Genomic DNA, 16,911 nt, shown 5'->3' with positions numbered 1-16,911 from the left:
ACCACGAGCTGCGGACACACACTTGTCAACTATCGAGGAGCACAAATCACAGGAAATCCATTTCAAAAAGACAGAATTGGAAACAAAAGAAAGATGAACGCCAATAATGTCTCCCGTGATCTTAACTGTTTCTGAAAGCCACCTTTTGATCTCAAAAGCCTTTGGTCTTTTACAAAAAATGGCTCTGAGCACTATGGGACTTAACATCTGTGGTCATCAGTCCCCTAGAACTTAGAACTACTTAAACCTAACTAACCTAAGGACATCACACACATCCATGCCCGAGGCAGGATTCGAACCTGCGACCGTAGCGGTCACGCGGTTCCAAACTGAAGCGCCTAGAACCGCACGGCCACACCGGCCGGCTTTGGTCTTTTACAGGTCCAATCAAAAATGAATCTAACCGTATCTCAGAATGAGATTTTCACTCTGCAGCGGAGTGTGCGCTGATATGAAACTTCCTGGCAGATTAAAACTGTGTGCCCGACCGAGACTCGAACTCGGGACCTTTGCCTTTCGCGGGCAAGTGCTCTACCAACTGAGCTACCGAAGCACGACTCACGCCCGGTACTCATAGCTTTACTTCTGCCAGTACCTCGTCTCCTACCTTCCAAACTTTACAGAAGCTCTCCTGCGAACCTTGCAGAACTAGCACTCCTGAAAGAAAGGATATTGCGGAGACATGGCTTAGCCACAGCCTGGGGGATGTTTCCAGAATGAGATTTTCACTCTGCAGCGGAGTGTGCGCTGATATGAAACTTCCTGGCAGATTAAAACTGTGAGCCCGACCGAGACTCGAACTCGGGACCTTTGCCTTTCGCGGGCAAGTGCTCTACCAACTGAGCTACCGAAGCACGACTCACGCCCGGTACTCACAGCTTCACTTCTGCCAGTACCTCGTCTCCTACCTTCCAAACTTTACAGAAGCTCTCCTGCGAACCTTGCAGAACTAGCACTCCTGAAAGAAAGGAGAGCTTCTGTAAAGTTTGGAAGGTAGGAGACGAGGTATTGGCAGAAGTAAAGCTGTGAGTACCGGGCGTGAGTCGTGCTTCGGTAGCTCAGTTGGTAGAGCACTTGCCCGCGGAAGGCAGAGGTCCCGAGTTCGAGTCTCGGTCGGGCACACAGTTTTAATCTGCCAGGAAGTTTCTAACCGTATCTCTTCTTTCACAGTTAATTTCGTTCATTTTGTCATTTTATATCACTGAAAGATGCAAAGTAAACAAAGCGCTCTACTGACCTTCGTAACAGCCACACAGACGCTGTTTACGCCAGCCCTCCTAGCGCTGCCGTCACACGTCCGTCCGGCTCGGCGGCCGAGCAGCGAATGCCAACTGAGCTACCCAAGCACGACTCACGCCCCTTCCTCACAGCTTTACTTCTGCTAGTATCTCGTCTCCTACCTTCCAAGCTTTACAGAAGCTCTCCTGCGAACCCGGCAGAACTAGCACTCCTGAAAGAAAGGATATTGCGGAGACATGGCCTAGCCATTCTGGATGTAATTTCTATAATTGATTTTTGGTAATTTGTGCGTTTCGGATTATCTGCTGGTAACTTATAAATCAAAGAAGACTGATTTCATAGGGTAATTATCTTTTCCGCAGATAAAGCGAAATATACTCGATTATGGCCCAATAAGTAACAAAAGGTTCAATTGACTCTGAGCACTGTGGGACTCAACTGCTGAGGTCATTAGTCCCCTAGATCTTAGAACTAGTTAAACCTGACTAACCTAAGGACATCACACACATCCATGCCCGAGGCAGGATTCGAACCTGCGACCGTAGCGGTCACGCTGTTCCAAACTGAAGCGCCTAGAACCGCACGGCCACTTCGGCCGGCCCAAAAAGTAACAGAAAATATAAAAAAGATAAAGGAAATAATAAGCGAATGCGGCCAAAGAGCATAATAATCCAGAAAACTCCCTTTTAGGAGATGAAGTATGCAAATTCAAGGAAACATCGTCAGAATAAGAATGGTATCGAACGGTTTATTTGAAAACGATGTATTATCAGCGTCTCCTGAGCGGCCGTCAGAAATGTATAGATTCGTTTCATCGAGTAGTGACTGCCGATCTAGTGACTGTTTGAGGTGCCTTTCCATTCATTTATTTCAATGGTATCAAAGCACGTGATTCAATCAGCTCCTTGAATCTATATGTGACGGTATTTTCTTTGTATTGGTTGGGCAAAATACAACTCGCAAGAGAAGTGAAGGGCCACTCTTTTGAAAACCACCGTTATTCTCCATTCCGACGCAGAAGTTCAAAATTTGTCCGAAGGTGGTCACAACCTTTGTCTGTAATTGTGAAGCACTGCGCACTGCGATGTCGTCCTCGGGCGAGGAGACGCTTCGAACAGCAGAATGTCGACACATGCGAATAAACAACCAGAGCTGAGAAGCTGATGTGAGTTGTAAGGTTTGTTGATGACGTCACATTAGCACAAAACTGCACCACAATTCTGCCAAACACCATCGTGAACGTTTCACATGAGTGGGAGATCGTCAGACCCTCTCATACCGACATTTCTCCTGTTGTGACTGACAATTCGCAATTTTTCACAAACACAACTTTTATTGAAGTAAGTTCACAAGGTTGATGACAGAACAACAAACGAAAGGTAACAATATCGATGCCAGTAAAAGTCTCCTAATTTAGGCACACTAAACTTCACTTTTGTTTTGCCACAAGTGTTCATGGTAACACACACACACACACACACACACACTAGTAACAGTCCAATTCAGAGACGAGGACGTAATCTTCTACGGTCGCAGTAGACGAGGTCGGCATCCGGCGTGAACTGAACTTCGGGGATGGTTCTAGCCCCTAAATAGCTGTCTCCAGCCAATCAGGTTTTGGCGTAGTGACACTTCCAGCAGGCAGTGGCTCGAGCTCCCCCAGCAGGAAGTAGTTCTCGGAATGTCTGTTTCCGTTATCTTGTATATAAATAGTCGGTATTCACCAGGGTGCTTTTGGTACGCCTTGGGCTTAAACAACGTCGTCCTCTGTGGTGTAATATGGGTTGCCGGACGTCAGGGGATACCTTGGCTCCGGTATAACATCTCCCGTTCTTCTGACGCCTCAGGGAGGAAGTCACAACAGCGACGCGCAGTGTTGAAATCACGCGGTTTTCTTATGGGCAGCCGAAGAGCACATTCCACAGCAAAAACCCCCACTCACTATCGACACGAAAAGGCCGGAGGAGGTGGCATAAAGAGCGTCAATGAAAGCACCCCTTCCTTGGGGCGTACATTCACTCACATCTGGGGATCGAAAATGACAGATTGCAGTGCGACGACAACACGACAACATTCTTGTTATTCATTGACACTGCTGACAACCTGTGCACTCCTTAACTCTTCTGTGAAGACATCGTGTAGCTGCAACCGCAATGAATGTGAACATATTTGGGGTGTAGAATCACCGCTAATTTTGCTCAATCTTCTTACTTTTTTTGTTCTCATTTCCGTCTGTGGCAAGTTCCAAAATTTATTTTTCTCTGGTTTTACTGTTCCGCTTTAACACTTTCACTGTCAATTACCTTCGGAGTGGAAGAAATAAATCTCTTTTTTAAATTAATATCGTCGTTAGAAATAACATTGTGAGGAAAAAAATTTGCTGCGCTTCGTTTGGTGACACGGGGAAGTGTGGGGCGTACTGGTTCCTGTGCCAGGCACTTTATTGTGGATAGCAGAATTGTCACGTAGATGTATATGTAATCTACGTGACAATTCTGCTATCCACAATAAAGTGCCTGGCACAGGTTCAATGAACCATGTTCAAGTTGTCTCTCTGCCGTTCAACACTCAAACGGCGCGGGACAAAAACGAGCACTTAAATTTTCCTGTGCGAGTCCTGATTTATATTATTTTATCGTGATGATCATTTCTCCTCTGTAGCGGGGTACCAACAGAATGTTTTCGCAATCGAAGGAAAAAATTGGTGATTCAAATTTCATGAGAAGACCCGTCGCAACGAAAAACGCCTTTGATTTAGTGATTGCCACTCCAATTCATGTATCATGTCTGTGGCACTATATCCCCTATTTCGCGATAATACAAAACGAGCTGCCCTTCTTTTAACTTTTTCGATGTCATCCGTCAGTCCCACCTGATGTGGATCGCACAGTGTTCTAAATGACTTATATATCCTAGTGGTAATGAAACGAATACTCGTCCTGCAATTTCACTTACGATATACGTTTTCTGAAAAACCACTTGATCTTATTTTTGATTACAAGTATCTGAACTTCGATAGACTATAGCCATATTATTATACCGCTAACCTTTTTATCAATATATGCGTCTCTCGTGAGAGTCTTATCGGTGTTTTCACGTTGTGAAACAGTTTTTGCAAACGGCTATTCTACATATCGCTCATAGAAAATTTCCACTGCTTCTCTGATAACCTTTCACGGGTCACATATGTCCTAGTAAGGTAATGCACTTTGCTGCAGAGAGCAGGTGCAGTTTTATAACTATTTCGTAGTGTCTAATTTTAGTATTAATCGAGTTTTTTTTTAGGTTGTCCTTCGAAGCTTTATATACCGTCTCCATTTTATATAAATATATTAATTTTTTATCGCTGTTTCCGAGTTGTTGTACTCACAGCTGTGGAATCACAGTTGAGAATTTCGCTGTGTCTGCCGTGATTTTAAGCCCGCGGAAACTTTCACGGTCTTATCGTCGGCTGACATCCGCCGAGTAGCGAGGAGTTCGTTCCGTCGCTGTGGGAATATTCAGACACGAAGCAGATGGCGAGAGACGTCGCATCGCTGTCAAACCGCGCAAAGTTACGGAGCACTGATGGTGCAGAAACTTGGCGATTTCCGTCCTCCGCGACCGTTTAAAATGCATTTTGTCAGTCGGGTTATTAGATTTTGAGAACTGTGGCAGACGATTCAAGCGAAATGACCCACTACCTTGACAAATTTGGGACTTGAATGGCAGTAGTGAAGAACTGTCATCACTTGTTTTGGCAATTTGTCAATAACTATTAGTACCAGTGACGGCTGCTGTGGAAGACTCCAGGAGCTGTAAACACCCTAACTTTTGACACCTTGCCGATTTATTGTTTTTTTTATGCTATTAAATGTGATATAGTTGCGGTAATCTTAAACAAACGCCACTTAAATCTACCACGGTATGCTACATAGCTGCTAGTAGTATAGGGGTCGGTATAGGACAAAACCGCCAAAATGTTGTGCAAAAGTTGACGCTTCCCTGAACCCGTATCTTTTTGGCAAAATATGGTAACCACTTTTTGGCGGTTTCCCTTTTCTGCGAAATGTAAGGGCGTCGGTTCAGGACAAACTCTCAACATTTCGACCAAAAGAGAGACAGCACTTTAAAGCGGCCAGTTTTTGGCGACCACTTTTTGGCGACCACTTTTTCTGCAACGACATTTTGGTGGCGACTTTTTCTGCGATGAATTTTTGGCAGCCGCTTTCTTGCGAGCACTTATTGGCAGCCGCTTTTTCTGCAACGACTCTTTTGCGAACACTTTTCTTGCGAGTGTTAATTTGCAACTTCCAGGTGGCCCCAGCCAGTCGCCGGTCAGCAAGAACAAGTTCGAAATTTTATAGGCCTTGGCCTATAAAATTATCCTTAGTATGCATTTTTACCGTATTCCTATTCACAGTACACTCGTGAAATGGTCGTACGGGAAAATCCCCACTTCATCGCTACCTCAGAGATGCTATGTCCTATCGGTCGTGCGCCGACTATAACACCAAGTTCAAACTCACTTGAATTTTGTTAAGTTGCCATTGTAGCAACAGTAACCGATCCAACAACTGCGCCAGACACTTGTCGTCTTATATAGGCGTTGCCGACAGCAGCGCCGTATTCTACCTGTTTACGTGTCTCTGTATTTGAGTACGTATTATTATACCAGTTTCTTTGACACATCAGCGGAATTAACAGTTTTGGCCAGAGATAAGTGTTAGAAATTGTATAAAGTTACATATTTTCGAACGACAAGGGACTGAAGGTTTCATCCTCATGAAAAGGAACCACTTCCTTTGTCTGTGCAGTTCTTGGGTGATTTTTTCCTGGCTGCCTGACCAAGCGTCAACGTGAGCCGCGTCGCTGCTGAACCACAAGATTCGCAGGCCTGTACACTAATCCGCATCATGCTCCATTCGGGCGCCACCCTTAAGCCTAGGCTGAATTACGCTGCTGGCCTACGCGCAGCGTTTTCAGTAACGGGTTCACATTAATTATGGCGCGAGTTCCATTATCGTTACAGCATTGTCGCATTAACGGATATTGTTTGCGAACACACGACAGCATTATCGAATAGCCGGAAATCAATTTTCTGCTTTGGATCACACGTCATTTTATGACGCTATCGTTACTCCGTAGGCTTTCGCATCACGGCGAAATAACGCCTGAGTGCCCCATTCACTACTAGCATGACATAGTACTGGGTATCCACGAAGCCCCGCGATCATTTCAAAATCTCGTTACTCTATTAGAGATAGAAAATCGTGGTTTGTTATCAGTGTTTTACAGCTCTTATTCTTTTCCCGTTAGTTGCAGCTTTGACTTGGAGTGTATCAGATTAGGCAGAGACCACAAGACGGCGAAACGTATCATCTGATATTAACAATCCGAATCTGTGACTACACTACTGTGGAATTATCGATGCCAGTGTGAGAGGGCTGAAACGATTGTAACTCCTTCTTCTTTGCTTTGATTGCGATTTTCTACTACTGTACTTCCACCTTGCCAGTTATCTCTTAAAATTTGAAACTGGCCTAATGTACGTTACATGTAATAGTTTTGTTCCAACAAATTCACCAAAATACCTCATAAACTGTTGAGATTAAAGCGCCACACACCCGTCGATTTAATGCAACCCCCAGACAGTCTGTTTCGGTCCTGAACTAACATGCCTCTTACATTAACTGGCACAGAGCGCCTATCCCTAAGAAAGATTGACTTAGATCACAGATACTGGACACAATCACACTTTAATCATACACAAAATAAATTACAATACTTATAAGCAATACAGATAACAGACAAAATACAAGGTGTTTCAAAAATGACCGGTATATTTGAAACGGCAATAAAAACTAAACGAGCAGCGATAGAAATACACCGTTTGTTGCAATATGCTTGGGACAACAGTACATTTTCAGGCAGACAAACTTTCGAAATTACAGTAGTTACAATTTTCAACAACAGATGGCGCTGCGGTCTGGGAAACTCTATAGTACGATATTTTCCACATATCCACCATGCGTAGCAATAATATGGCGTAGTCTCTGAATGAAATTACCCGAAACCTTTGACAACGTGTCTGGCGGAATGGCTTCACGTGCAGATGAGATGTACTGCTTCAGCTGTTCAATTGTTTCTGGATTCTGGCGGTACACCTGGTCTTTCAAGTGTCCCCACAGAAAGAAGTCACAGGGGTTCATGTCTGGCGAATAGGGAGGCCAATCCACGCCGCCTCCTGTATGTTTCGGATAGCCCAAAGCAATCACACGATCATCGAAATATTCATTCAGGAAATTAAAGACGTCGGCCGTGCGATGTGGCCGGGCACCATCTTGCATAAACCACGAGGTGTTCGCAGTGTCGTCTAAGGCAGTTTGTACCGCCACAAATTCACGAAGAATGTCCAGATAGCGTGATGCAGTAATCGTTTCGGATCTGAAAAATGGGCCAATGATTCCTTTGGAAGAAATGGCGGCCCAGACCAGTACTTTTTGAGGATGCAGGAACGATGGGACTGCAACATGGGGCTTTTCGGTTCCCCATATGCGCCAGTTCTGTTTATTGACGAAGCCGTCCAGGTAAAAATAAGCTTCGTCAGTAAACCAAATGCTGCCCACATGCATATCGCCGTCATCAATCCTGTGCACTATATCGTTAGCGAATGTCTCTCGTGCAGCAATGGTAGCGGCGCTGAGGAGTTGCCGCGTTTGAATTTTGTATGGATAGAGGTGTAAACTCTGGCGCATGAGACGATACGTGGACGTTGGCGTCATTTGGACCGCAGCTGCAACACGGCGAACGGAAACCCGAGGCCGCTGTTGGATCACCTGCTGCACTAGCTGCGCGTTGCCCTCTGTGGTTGCCGTACGCGGTCGCCCTACCTTTCCAGCACGTTCATCCGTCACGTTCCCAGTCCGATGAAATTTTTCAAACAGATCCTTTATTGTATCGCTTTTCGGTCCTTTGGTTACATTAAACCTCCGTTGAAAACTTCGTCTTGTTGCAACAACACTGTGTTCTAGGCGGTGGAATTCCAACACCAGAAAAATCCTCTGTTCTAAGGAATAAACCATGTTGTCTACAGCACACTTGCACGTTGTGAACAGCACACGCTTACAGCAGAAAGACGACGCACAGAATGGCGCACCCACAGACTGCGTTGTCTTCTATATCTTTCACATCACTTGCAGCACCATCTGTTGTTGAAAATTGTAACTACTGTAATTTCGAAAGTTTGTCCGCCTGAAAATGTACTGTTGTCCCAAGCATATTGCAACAAACGGTGTATTTCTATCGCTGCTCGTTTAGTTTTTATTGCCGTTTCAAATATACCGGTCATTTTTGAAACACCCTGTATCTACAAATACACTCCTGGAAATGGAAAAAAGAACACATTGACACCGGTGTGTCAGACCCACCATACTCGCTCCGGACACTGCGAGAGGGCTGTACAAGCAATGATCACACGCACGGCACAGCGGACACACCAGGAACCGCGGTGTTGGCCGTCGAATGGCGCTAGCTGCGCAGCATTTGTGCACCGCCGCCGTCAGTGTCAGCCAGTTTGCCGTGGCATACGGAGCTCCATCGCAGTCTTTAACACTGGTAGCATGCCGCGACAGCGTGGACGTGAACCGTATGTGCAGTTGACGGACTTTGAGCGAGGGCGTATAGTGGGCATGCGGGAGGCCGGGTGGACGTACCGCCGAATTGCTCAACACGTGGGGCGTGAGGTCTCCACAGTACATCGATGTTGTCGCCAGTGGTCGGCGGAAGGTGCACGTGCCCGTCGACCTGGGACCGGACCGCAGCGACGCACGGATGCACGCCAAGACCGTAGGATCCTACGCAGTGCCGTAGGGGACCGCACCGCCACTTCCCAGCAAATTAGGGACACTGTTGCTCCTGGGGTATCGGCGAGGACCATTCGCAACCGTCTCCATGAAGCTGGGCTACGGTCCCTGACACCGTTAGGCCGTCTTCCGCTCACGCCCCAACATCGTGCAGCCCGCCTCCAGTGGTGTCGCGACAGGCGTGAATGGAGGGACGAATGGAGACGTGTCGTCTTCAGCGATGAGAGTCGCTTCTGCCTTGGTGCCAATGATGGTCGTATGCGTGTTTGGCACCGTGCAGGTGAGCGCCACAATCAGGACTGCATACGACCGAGGCACACAGGGCCAACACCCGGCATCATGGTGTGGGGAGCGATCTCCTACACTGGCCGTACACCACTGGTGATCGTCGAGGGGACACTGAATAGTGCACGGTACATCCAAACCGTCATCGAACCCATCGTTCTACCATTCCTAGACTGGCAAGGGAACTTGCTGTTCCAACAGGACAATGCACGTCCGCATGTATCCCGTGCCACCCAACGTGCTCTAGAAGGTGTAAGTCAACTACCCTGGCCAGCAAGATCTCCGGATCTGTCCCCCATTGAGCATGTTTGGGACTGGATGAAGCGTCTTCTCACGCGGTCTGCACGTCCAGCACGAACGCTGGTCCAACTGAGGCGCCAGGTGGAAATGGCATGGCAAGCCGTTCCACAGGACTACATCCAGCATCTCTACGATCGTCTCCATGGGAGAATAGCAGCCTGCATTGCTGCGAAAGGTGGATATACACTGTACTAGTGCCGACATTGTGCATGCCTTGTTGGCTGTGTCTATGTGCCTGTGGTTCTGTCAGTGTGATCATGTGATGTATCTGACCCCAGGAATGTGTCAATAAAGTTTCCCCTTCCTGGGACAATGAATTCACGGTGTTCTTATTTCAATTTCCAGGAGTGTATTATTTAGCAAAAGATGCTGTAACAGTAAAGAACTCTGAGTTTTAAACTGCTATGTGGGTAGGCAGTTCAATTTTGTTACACGACAACATCTTTGAGAAAACTAGTAAATTTGATGTGTATTCGTTTATTACTGCTAGAAATTTACATTTGTTAAAATTTAGACTTTCCTCGGTGAGAAAGTTTATTTATTAAGTACTGCTGCCAACAAACAAGTACATGATCCCTGTTTGGAATACAATCAATGTCAGTGTTGTGACTTGGCAAGACAGCCAAGCCACTAGGAGGTAGCCGAAAGGCACGCGCTTAAACTCACGCAGGCTGGCGGGAGGTCTGGAACATTTAAAGGAGTTGAGTCTGGTAAAAAAGTACGTAGCTTCTGGAATACTTAACTTTAATCCATAATTGGTGAACATCGGTCTGGCGGTACATGCATCACAAGATAAATAGCAAATGATAATGGCGCCTTGCTAGGTCGTAGCAAATGACGTAGCTGAAGGCTATGCTAACTATCGTCTCGGCAAATGAGAACGTAATTTGTCAGTGAACCATCGCTAGCAAAGTCGGCTGTACAACTGGGGCGAGTGCTGGGGAGTCTCTCTAGACTAGACCTGCCGTGTGGCGGCGCTCGGTCTGCAATCACTGACAGTGGCGACACGCGTGTCCGACGTATACTAACGGACCGCGGCCGATTTAAAGGCTACCACCTAGCAAGTGTGGTGTCTGGCGGTGACACCACAGTCAGCACTAAGGAATGTGTGCTAACAAGGATTGAAATAACGCAGCTGTAAACAGTTTCGACTTGAAGATGTTGTTAACTGGTTATGAAAGACTCTAATGTTTCTACATCTACATCTACATGTATACTCCGCTAGCCTCCAAGCGGTGTGTGGTGGAGGGTACAATTCGCGCTAAAGGCATGTTTCCCCCCCCCCCCCCCCCCCACTGTTCCACTCGCGGCTCGAGCGAGGGAAAAACGAATGTGTGAACGCTATAATTTCCCTTATCTTTGAATGATGATCACTCCGCGATTTGAAAGTTGGTGGTAATAATATATGCTCTACATCCTCGGCGAAGATCGGCTTTCTGAATTTAGTGAGCAGCCTCTTCCGTTTAGCGCGTCCTCTATCTGCAAGTGTGTCCCAATTCAAACTTTCTTTGAGATTTGTAACGCGCTCGCGATAGCTAAATGTACCAGTCACGAATCTTGCCCCTCTTCTTTGGACCCTCTCAATCTCTTGAATCAGACCCAACTAGTAAGTGTCCCACACAGACGAACATTAAGACTGCACGAGCTAACTTATTTTAAGGAATTTCCTTTGTTGAAGGACTGCATCGCTTCAGGATTCTACCAATAACCCGCAATCTAGAGTTCGCCTTCTGTAATCTGATCATTACAATTGAGATCATTTCGAATAGTCACACCCAGGTACTTGACAGATGTTACCGCTTCCGAAGACAAGCACTGTCTTTAATAATGCGAGTTCGCAGCATCAATATAACAGAATTGTCAAATCTTTATCCGTTTTGTCTTCAAAGTATGCTTAGTTAACTTATAAGCGTTAGGTCAAGACAATTTCTTATGTGGCAACTACGTTAAGTTCTGACGCTGTCATTACGACTAGCATCATAGATGTAAGAGGGGTTTTTAGTAAGTAATGCAACACTTTTCTCCCTGAGAGCGGCTTGTATTATTCAGGATTCTAATACACCCTATTATTCCCAACTCGTCTGGCGAAAAATAGCCCTATTCTTCCAAGTAATATCCTTTTAATGCGGCGGTCTTGCGGTACCTTACTGGAAGAGCCTGTATTGTAGCACATAGTACCATTCAACTGGTGGAACTCGGAGCTGACTTCTTGCTGTGTCAATAACCTCCCCATCGTCCCCATAGGTCTTCCCGCGAAGTACATCCTTCAGTCGGCTAAACAGATGGAAGGTGCGAGATCCGGACTCTAGGGTCCCCCAACGATTCGACGTGCTTTTGTTCACTGCCAGTTCTCTGCACACGTACATACTGCAGGCGCCTATGAATGTCTGCGATGCTCTGTGCTCAGGTTTTCCTGGCACGACTGCTCCAAGTTATCTTGTGCCGACGCTACGCTGTCTCGCAGTCAGAAGACGTCATAAATACACCCTCACTGGTCCAAAAGATGAACGAAACTCGACCACTCAAGTTACTTTAATAGTAAGACCGCAGATTTCCAGAAACAACAGTGGGCGCCCGGCAGAGCATCGTCCCCGACTCGCCGTTCGCCCATTCATTTCTTATTTCACCAAAATTAAACCGTTAGGAAACTCGGCCCTGACATAGATTCCAATACAGTTTTAGTATATCAGAAACAGTCAACAGACAGCTCACATCTTGCTTAACTTGTATTTGTAACGGAACATAACTCACCATCGCTCCTCCGTAGTTTTATTCGCAAATATTGATTTTGCTATCTTTTCGAAGTTCCTAAAATTCAACGAAGTGACATGCATACGTGGAATTAATATTACACAATAAAATACCAATATTAATTCTACGTAATATATTACATTGCATCTGTAGACACATATGATTACAATTCAAGATAAGCAACGTTAAGAGAGGAAAGACAGAAAAAAAACACAGAAAAAAGTACATACTTACTTCGTTTAGTGTTTTACAGAACTCTAAACGATTAGCAGTAGTATATGTACAATGAAGTAACATGAGCGGAATAGTCTACCTCCTTACCTGAATAGTCTTTGCGTTTGATTACCGCCCGCATCTCGTGGTCGTGCGGTAGCGTTCTCGCTTCCCACGCCCGGGTTCCCGGGTTCGATTCCCGGCGGGGTCAGGGATTTTCTCTGCCTCGTGATGGTTGGGTGTTGTGTGCTGTCCTTAGGTTAGTTAGGTTTAAGTAGTTCTAAGTTCTAGGGGACTTATGACCACAGCAGTTGAGTCCCATAGTGCTCAGAGCCATTTGAACCATTTTTTCGTTTGATTACCAGGCAGCGGACCAGGTTCGATTCCCCCCTGAGTCGGAGACTTTTCCGTTCGGGGAATGGGTGTTGAGTTGTCCCCACCATCGTTCCGTTATCATCGACATGCAAGTCGCACAGTGTGGTGTCAACTGAAAAGAGTTGCAACTCGGCTGCCGAGGTTCCCCATGTGGGTACTCCCGGCCATCAGTACCATACAATCATTTCATTTCACAACCTAATTAAACCCGTTAAGGGGCATCATCCTTGTGAGTGTGTGGGTGTTATGTTGACGAGTTGCGCAACGGATTGATCTGACAAGTACACTTTGGCTCCTGCAAGAAGCAATTTCCATCCCACACTACTACAGAAGTCAGACAGACGCTCCTAACGTACCAAAAAGAAATGCCTGAGAAACTTTCAGCTCTAAATATATTCTGGAGTCGTCTGTTGTAAGGAAAAGACACAAAAGTATTCTATTTTCTTACGTAACTAGTGGGATACATGGGTAATGGAGTATTGCTAGTTAGAGTAAGAGAAAAATTAAACTAACGGAAAATATTATTTATTGCTTTGATTTTATCCATACTGGATAAGAGGTCGAGGTTGTGAATGTCAACGTTAAAAATATATCGTCTCAACCACTTGTTTATAGTGTAAAACACTAAGATTGACCCGTTTCGGAAGTCAAACTTCCATCATCAGACGAATAAAAAGTAAAAGATCCTGCTAAAACTCGCTAAAATGGAACATGCACCAGGCACAATAAAATTGATAATAAAATTAAAACATCGTGGCTATTTCCCTTGTTGCAGCCGTGTCTTCCAAGGTGCATGTCCACATAGTCGTCAAAATATAAAAAACTCAAAAATGGTGTCGCCTATGATGTTCAACATCTAACCACATGGCTCTCTCCTCTATCGTCGTAGCCTGGAACCGCGCGACCGCAACGGTCGCAGGTTCGAATCCTGCCTCGGGCATGGATGTGTGTGATGTCCTTAGGTTAGTTAGGTTGAAGTAGTTCTTAGGGGACTGATGACCATAGCTGTTAAGTCCCATAGTGCTCAGAGCTATTTGAACCAAAAAAAAAAAAAATGGTTCAAATGGCTCTGAGCACTATGGGACTTAACATCTGTGGTCATCAGTCCCCTAGAACTTAGAACTACTTAAACCTAACTAACCTAAGGACATCACACACATCCATAGCTATTTGAACCCATAGTGCTCAGAGCCTCTATTGTCGTAAACCGCCCGTGCGTCTTCGTTGATACCACACACCACGTAGCCAAACACGACACTGAAACGCGAGTGAGCTCCCGCGCAAGTAACCAAGGAAGTCACAGAGATGTCTATACGAACCTGCTAGAGTAATTGTGAATTCTAGAAACATTCCTTTATGCAAAATTACTAAAATGCTCAATAAAATTTTAAAAGAATCTTTCGTGTTCGAGGTTAAGTTTTCAATCACTAATAATTCAGCTTTGATAAATGAAATTAAGGATAAGCCTATCGCTGACACGGCCCGCCTAGTATCTCTAGACATTAAAAACCTTTATGCGAATGTGCCGGTAAATGAGGCCGTTAAGGTCATCAAAGAAAATTTGCTTCAGTACGAAACACTGTCTCAGCAAGAAATAGTCGAATTCATCGAACTGTTAGAATTCGTTCTGAAATATAATAATTTTCCTTTTAACAATAAATTTCATATGCAAAAAGATGGACTGGTTATGGGTTCCAGTATATCTGGAACCATAGCAAACATCTTTATGAATCATTTGGAAAAAAGACTCCTCGTTAACCCGCAACATCCCGTGGATAAAGTTGTATATTACAAACGCTATGTAGATTATACGCTGCTTCTTATTGATGGCCAAGAAAAAGAAGTTGCAGAAATAGTAAATAAATTTAAGGAGTTACACGGTAAAATTGAATTCACTGTGGAAGAAGAGAAAAATGGTGAACTGCAGTTTATCGACCTAGGTATTAGTAAACAAAATGGTAGGCATGTTTTTAAAATATTTAGGAAATCAACCACAACTGATGCGTTGATACAAAATAATTCTTGTCATCCTAATAGCCAGAAACTTTCTACTTTTAGATCTTTGATAGATAGAGCCCTTAGTGTCCCTATGAATGAAGAAGGCAGAACGGCTGAGCTGAACATCGTGAAACAACTAGCCAGAGCTAACGGATATCACCAAAACGCTGTCAATAAATTAATACGACAGAAAAAGCGCGCGAATGCAAGGAAGAATAATATTACGAAAGTGACAATACCATACTTCGGTGATATTTCGCTAAAAGTGGCTAATATTTTCAAACCTGTTAAAGTTGATACCGCTTTTCAGACCAATAATACGCTGCGGTTTAAACTACGAAATAATTTACAGCAGGAAAGCGATAAATATGAGAGAGCTGGGGTCTATAAAATTCAGTGTAACGCGTGCAAGGCAAGCTATGTAGGCCAAACTGGTAGGTCGTTTAAAGTACGTTACGAAGAACATAGCGATGCTTTCCGGCTTAATAATTTCGAAAAGTCAGCTGTAGCTACGCATAATTAGGAAACGGGACACCCCAAGTTGGGAATAGATCAGGATCTCGTTATTTTACAGAGACAGGACAAAGGCAAAAGCTGGATGAACAGCTGGAAATTACGATACGTAGCGTGGATAATCAGAACACACTGAATGAACAGCTAACTTGTGATACAGATAACTTTTTCAAACATTTCACTGGTTTCATTTTGTAACTACATTTTGTTGCAATTGTCAGGATACCATAATTTCATGAGGTCCTTGGAACATGTATACGTTATCTGTTTGTGTAGACACCTCTGTGACTTCCTTGTTCACTTGCGCGTGAGCCCACTCGCGTTTCAGTTTCGTGTTTGGCTACGTGGTGTGTGGTATCAACGAAGACGCACGGGTGGTTTACGACGATAGAGGAGAGAGCCATGTGGTTAGAAGTTGAACATCATAGGCGACATCATTTTTGAGTTTTTTATATTTTGACGACTATGTGGAGATGCACCTTGGAAGACACGGCTGCAACAAGGGAAGTAGCCACGATGTTTTAATTTTATTACCAATTTTATTGTGCCTGGTGCATGTTCCATTTTAGCGAGTTTTAGCAGGTTCTTTTACTTTTTATTATTCTGATGATGGAAGTTTGACTTCCGAAACGGGTCAATCTTAGTGTTTTACCCTATAAACAAGTGGTTGAGCCGATATATTTTTTTACATTATTTACTGCAAAATTTAACCAAATGATATGAATCTTTTGTTGATAAACTGATACACAAATTTCCGGGTCCTTTTCGGTATAGGAGGTTACCTCTTATGGATAGGAATCCTGTTAATGACATTTATACACAAAGTGTGGGAAAACTCTTTTATTCATTTTCCTTAAGAATAATATTTACTCGGCCGAATGGCTGAGAGCCGCGCCTACTCAACTTGAATAATTATCCGATCGAATTTTTCTAAGTATGGTGGAGACTGTCGCGTGAGAAATGTAGTGGAGTGACATAAATGAAGTACGTTATTTCTAATGGAGGAAATATGGGGACCGCCTACGCTGTAGCGCACAATACCGTGAGCTGCGACGACTTCTGCCTGCGTCGTTCGCCGCTGAGAAATAACAAAACTATATCTTTCTATCTGGTTCGACTATCGCCAATCTAACTCTCACTACGCCTTCATGAAGTCAAGGACTCCTATCTGCCCTAGTCTAGTTACTGGCATGGTCAGTCAGATAACTAGTCAGATAACTAGTCAGATAACTAGTCCACGGCGATGCCACTCAGAGTTCGCTCGCAGGCGCTAACTAATACTCTGTCTGTATTCACACCGCACAACAAGTGTCACGGCCAACACAGTAAACACACACTTAGTCACGAGTGACTCAATATAGAGTATCACTCCGATTCGCTCTCGACAGAGGTG

The 16,911-nt window shown here is 44.7% G+C and overlaps 1 non-coding gene across 1 annotated transcript; it reads left to right on the top strand.

Moving 5' to 3' along the window:
- The first annotated feature begins 1,046 nt into the window (after positions 1 to 1,046).
- Positions 1,047 to 1,121, top strand: Trnap-cgg (transfer RNA proline (anticodon CGG)). The gene has a single exon. It is a non-coding gene; the product is annotated as a tRNA-Pro (tRNA).
- The last annotated feature ends 15,790 nt before the right edge of the window (positions 1,122 to 16,911 follow it).

This window comes from Schistocerca nitens, chromosome 10 (assembly GCF_023898315.1).
Source record: "Schistocerca nitens isolate TAMUIC-IGC-003100 chromosome 10, iqSchNite1.1, whole genome shotgun sequence".
NCBI lineage: Eukaryota > Metazoa > Arthropoda > Insecta > Orthoptera > Acrididae > Schistocerca > Schistocerca nitens.
This window is presented reverse-complemented; position numbering and strand designations above follow the sequence as displayed.